The sequence below is a fragment of the Cicer arietinum genome, chromosome 3 (genome assembly GCF_000331145.2).
Source record: "Cicer arietinum cultivar CDC Frontier isolate Library 1 chromosome 3, Cicar.CDCFrontier_v2.0, whole genome shotgun sequence".
Classification (NCBI taxonomy): domain Eukaryota; kingdom Viridiplantae; phylum Streptophyta; class Magnoliopsida; order Fabales; family Fabaceae; genus Cicer; species Cicer arietinum.
In genome coordinates, this window is record NC_021162.2 from 33,001,669 (window position 1) to 33,008,220 (window position 6,552).

Consider the following 6,552-nt stretch of genomic DNA (forward strand, 5'->3'; position numbering starts at 1 on the left):
CTTGTTTAATACATCCTAACACCAATCTTACACTCAAGAACCTTTTACTTGTTCCATCTATTACCTAAAATTTAATTAATGTTAGTAAGTTTGCACAAGATAATGGAGTTTTCTTTGAATTTCACCCCACTTTTTGTGTTGTGAATTCACATGCTTCTTTTGAAGTTCTGCTGAAAGGAACCGTTAGAGCAAATGGTCTCTACAAGTTTCAAAAACCACTTTACTCAGATTCTATTTTGCAAAATCATAATTTTGAAACTAATGTTGTTTACTGTAATAATTCTTTTCATAATGTACCTACTACTCTTGTAACTACAAAACACATCAATATTAATGTTTCCAATTTACATTGTTCTTCCATTTCAAATTCTGCTTATCATCTAGGGCATGCTCGTTTCGGGCATCCTCATCATGAATCACTTAAGGCAATATTAAAGTTGTGTAATATCACTACCCCAACAAAAGATACCATTGCATTTTGCTCAACATGTTGTCTAGGCAAGGCACATCGTCTGCCTGCTCCTCCCTCTATCAACATAAATCATAATCCCTTTGAATTGGTGGTTTGTGACTTATGGGGTCCTACCCCTGTTACATCCCATGGAGGATACACATATTTTCTTACATGTGTTGGTGCTTGCTCTAGGTTTGTTTGGATTTATCCCCTAAAATAGAAATATGACACTCTCGCTCATTTTAAATTTAAATCCATGGTCGAATTGCAATTTAATTGAAAAGTCAAAGTTGTCCAAAGTGATTGAAGGGGTGAAATTCGTCCCTTCACCAAATATCTGGCTGATATAGGTATATTTCATCGCTTCACTTGTCCACACATTCATCATCAAAATGGTTTAGATGAGAGAAATCACAGGAACCTCGTTGACACTAGTCTGACACTGCTGACACGGACTGGAATTCATCTCAAATTATGGAATCATGCATTTATTACAGTTGTGTTTCTCATCAATCGTCTACGAACACCAATTATCAACAATATGTCTCCTCATTTCCTTCTACACCACACCTATCCAAGCTACAAGGACCTAAAGGTATTTGGATGTGCCTGTTTTCCACTCCTAAGACCTTACAATCCCAATAAACTTGCTTTTAGATCCCAAGAGTGTGTCTTCATGGGATACTCTTCATCTTAAAAGAGGTATAAGTGTCTTAGTTATGATAGAAGAATATATATATCAAAAGATGTTTTGTTCAATCAAACAAGGTTTCCCTACTCTAAATTGTTCTCCAAGCCCTTCACTCTATCACAAGCACCATCCACTACATCATGGCTACTTCTCCAAGTAACTCAACCCTGCCATCCTCATCATATTGTTGTTGTCACTAGCATTATTCCTCATCACACTGCTGGCACAGGCTGCATTAATCCAACAATTCCAAGTCCCTCACTCTCAAGCTCCTTTTCATCACAAGTGCTTACTTCCATCCCTGACTTAGAGTCCAACTATGTCATGCTTTTTCCTACCCCTAGTGCGAACCCAGTCCAGCAACCTCTGCACCCAGGCCAAAAGCCTCTACACCTAATTTTTCTCCCATCCAAATTCCTACTCATAATACAAATCCCAAGCAAACAAGAGCTAAATATGAAATTGTCAAGCCAAAATTGCATCCCACTCTACTTCTCACACACTTAGAACCTGCCACTGTTCAGCATGCACTTGTTGCCCCACAATGGCTGACAACAATGAAAACTGAGTGTGTTGCACTTCTTCAAAACAATACTTGGTCCCTAGTCCCTCCACCACCTAGTCGTACACCTATAGGGTGTAAGTGGGTGTTTAGAATTAAAGAGAACTCTGATGGATCAATTCACAATTATTAGCCACGCCTTGTGGCAAAAGGATTTCATCAACAGGTTGGTTTTAACTTCACTGAAACGTTCTCTCCAATGGTTAAACTAGTCACTGTGCTCACTATTGAGGTGTCCAACAATTGACCTATTCAGCAAGTTGATGTCAATAATGCTATTTTAAATGGTGTTTTAGAAGAAGAAGTATACATGGTGCAATCCTCAGGTTTTGAGGTTCAAGAAAAAAGCCTGATATGTAAACTCAATAAAGCCTTGTATGGACTAAAACAGGTCCCAAGGGCCTGGTTTGACAAACTTAGATGAGCCCTCATTCAGTATGGCTTCACTACTAGTAAATGCGTCCCCAACCTTTTCATTCTACATTCCACCTCATTTACATAATGGCTCACTTACACTATGGTGACTCAACCTTTGGACTATTTCCTTGGAATTGAGGTGACTCACTTACATAATGGCTCTTTACTTATTTCTCAATCCAAATATATATGTGAATTGTTGGCCAAGGTACATATGGGGAATGCAAAGGGCATGCTAACACCAATGTTGTCCATCAGTAAACTGTCAAAGATTGGTTATGTTCAGTTGTAATATCCAACTTATTTTCGCTCTATTGTGGGAGCATTGCAGTATGCAATCCTCAACAGACCCGAAATATAATTCTCTATCAGTTTTGGCTCAACCCCTTGAAGCTCACTGGAAGGCAGTTAAGAGAATTATGTGATATTTAATTGGCACACTGCATCATGGTCTTTTACTCTAGCCAACAAATGTGCATCAACCTCTATCTCTAATTGGCTTTTGTGATGCAGATTTGGCAGCAAATCTTGATGATCGCATGTCAACCTCAGAAGCCTATGTGTATCTTGGCCATAATCTCATCTCGTGGTGGTCAAAGAAACAACCTATAGTAGCAAGCTCAACAGAAGTTGAGTATAGAAGCTTAACTCGGCTTGCATCATAAATTCTTTGGATACAATCATTGTTAAATGAGCTTAATTGGAAGTTCAAATATCCTAAAATCCTATGTGACAACTTAAGTACAATCTCTCTTGCACATAACCCAACTCTCCACAATCGAAACCAAATACATGGAACTTGACATCTTCTTTGTAAGAGAAAAAATGCTGAACAAAATTCTTGTTGTCTCTCATGTCTCACCTCAAGACCAATGGGTAGATGTATACACAAAGCCTCTTCCAAGCACCAAGTTTGTAATGCTTCGTGATAAACTCATAGTATTTGAAAAACATACCCTAGTAAAACCACCCTCAAATTCTAAGGGGGAATATTAGAAAATATACACTAACACAACTAAGAGTTAGTTACAAGTGAGTTAGACTTTGTTAGTGTTAGTTACAAGTGAGTTAGAGTTGGTTAGTTGTATGTTAGAGTTAGTTGAAAGTGATCTTAATATATATACATATCACATCATTGTAATATCTTCTTAAGTGTAATAAAATTCAGAATTTAATCACTTCAGTTTTCTTTTAACATTTTCTATTATCTTGAGTTTCTATCATGGTATCATAGAGCTTTTTTGTTTTTATCGATCCTCTTTCATCAATGGCTTCCATGGACCCCTTTCTTGGTGCCTCTAATAATTTTCCTTCTTCCCATGTGAAATTCTCCAACTTGACTTATGTTAAACTTGATGAGAAGAACTTCAAGCAATGGAAACAAAAAATTGGCATCATTCGCGGCCACAAGCTTCAGAAGTTTATCACTGAACCTTTAGCTCCATTACGATTCTTGACTATAATTGATCGCACTACAAATCGCCTTAATCCTCTATTTTTGGAGTGGGGGCAACAAGATGCACTTGTTTGTATCTAGATTCTGTCAACCATCTTTGATTCGATTCTCACGAAGCTTATTGATTGTCACTATTCGTGGCAGGTTTGAGAAGAAATTCATCGTCATTTTCGCACTCTACTCACAACAAAGGTGCGTCAACTCAGATCTGAGCTACACAATATCACCAAATGAGATCACAAAATTTATGAGTTCATCCTTCGTGTTCGCACCATCAACAAATCCTTAATATATATTGGAGATCTGGTTCCTCATCGAAATCGTCCTTAAAGACCTACATGAAGAGTACGATTTTGTAGTTGTTGTTTTCACGGGCAAAGAAGATATGTGCTCGTTAGACGAATGTATATATATATTTGTTTTGAGTTGTAAGTTAAAAAAATAAATATATGTATATAAGGAACCCAACCTTATCGTAAAGCCAACTCCTCCATTCATTCCTTCTTGCTTTTGCTCTCTCCCCATTCTTTTTATTTCTATTAAAAAAACAAGATTAGTGTTGGATTTAAAACACAAAAACACAAATCTCTATTTTTCTTCTAGATCTAAGCTTCCATTCAAGAAGTGTTTGAAAAGAAAGTTGCTCTCCTCTACAAAGTGGTGCTTGTGAGCTAATTTATTTGAGGTGAGACACTTACTTCCTTCCCTTTTTTTCTTCTACATTCATAGAACTTTATACGATGCGGGGATGGGTGAAATTTTTGAGTTCTTAACAAATCTTTTGTTGTTGTGTTGTGTTGTTGTTGTTATTGTTGTGTTGTGTTGTTGTTGTTGTTGTGTTGTTGTTGTTGTTGATGATGATGATGATGATGATTTTATTAGTAATGGTTAAAAAAAATTGATTTTTGATGTGTTCGGGGTACGTAATGAGTTATTTTCAAATAAATGATTTTGAACTAAAGTTGAAATTTTACAAAAAAAAAAAATTAGAATTGTTAACGTTGTGAAAAGTTCAAATTTTAACTAAGTTAAAGAATTTGAGCAAAAAGTTAGATTGAAATTAAAATGTTTAGAGTTTAAAATGTTACTCTTTTAATTACCCTTGGGCTGAGTTTAAAAAGAAAAAGTTTAGAGTACTTCATTAACTCAAATTTTTTGTGCTTCAATAGTCGAGTGTGTATATGTGTGATTTGAAAAATATTCGTATGATTTAGTTTTAACTAAATAATGCAGATCTTTTTGTTTTAAAATTTTGGTGTGCGAAAAAGATATAATTTTGGAATTTTGTTGTGGTTGGATAAATTTTAGTTGTAAACAAATTGTTATAAATATTTATGTTTTTATAGTTAGCTCTTTGAGTCTCGAAAAGAAATCGAGATCGTTGGCACCGAGTTAGCAGTGGGGAGAACTCTGATATATTAATGTTGTTGTGGTGATTAAAGAAAAATGATTTTTCTTAGTTTATGCATTTCCAAGAATAGTGGTTATGATTGAATATTAAGAATGTATTGATATGATTAACAAATTTTTGAACTTGTGATTAAAGGAAAATTAGTTAATTGTGGTTTCAAGCTTGTATATGTATACTTTCAATTTTTAGAAAAATTTGCATGATTTTAAATAAAGTTTCAAATTTATTAAGTAAAGGTTAAAGTCTTGAGTTAGAAATTCTTTTTTAAAAGATTCCAAGTTTTATGAATTAAAATTCAAACTTTATTGAAAAATATAAATTTTGAAGAAGGACGAAAATATTTCAAAGAGTTTGAACTTTGAAACTAGAAAAAAATATTCATTGATATTTGTTTTGTGTGATTATGTTGTTATGAGGTAAATACTTTGATTGAACTTTTAGTCTTTAAAAAAATATAGTGGATCAAACTTGTAGTTATTTGAGGGAAAAAAATGAGTTATGGCAAATTGGAGAAAAATTTTATGATTGTGTGAAAAATATTGAGAAAAATAATTTAAGACGTTTTGAATAATGGTTAGTGAATTCTTTGAAAAATTGAAGGATGTTGATTTCTAAAAATATGTTTTTACATGTTGAAAGTGTTTATTGTGAATAATGATACTATTAGTGCTTACTCGTTTTAAACTCTTTTAGTAAACATACTCTAAGGGAATTAAGAGTAAGAAAAGGTTTGTAAGATAGTTAAAGTCTCAGGAATTAACTTGACAAAGTTAAACACTATTTGATTGAAGGTGTTGGCATGAGTGAGATTTTCGTTGTGTTTGATTGTGGTAGTGATAACCGTTGAAAAAACTATAATTAAGGTAAGGGTTCCTTCCACATTTCTAGTTTGAACATAGGGATCTTATATGTGTGATTTATGTATGATTGATGTGTGAATATGTGATGATTAATATTGATGTGATGATTCATCATTGAGTAATAATACGTGTTGCTACATGTTATGAATTTTATTGAGGATAATATGTCTTGAGTATGCTCTATGAAAAATTATTAGTGTGTAATGAGTATTAAAATTGGAGTCCTTTAATAGCTACATTTACATAATTATTGTTATGGAAAAGTCAGAGTATGCTCACGCATTTCATAATTAGTCGTGACCCTGATAGGCTATAGTGTTAGTGGTGATCTTGATGGGCCACAATGTTAGTGGTGACTGTGATGGGCCACGAGATGGTTCTATGAGTTGATTGGTCAATCTTATCCTTACAAGGATTTATTTGTCGTGTATGCTTGTGGTAGATTACACTCTAGTAAATCATGATGATTTGTGAATTAGTACTGGTTTGTGAGAGGCGGTACATTTATGATTTACGTCCCTCAATGAGGGTTTAGAAATTCTGGAATCATGTGCACTGGCATATAAGCATTGCATTATGGTGCTTGGCACACGAGTCATGTTTGTTATAATATGATATAAGTATATATATGTTATGTTATTGTTGTTATCATGTCGTAATTGATAAGAGGTTATTACTTGTTTTTATGACATAATTGTTAA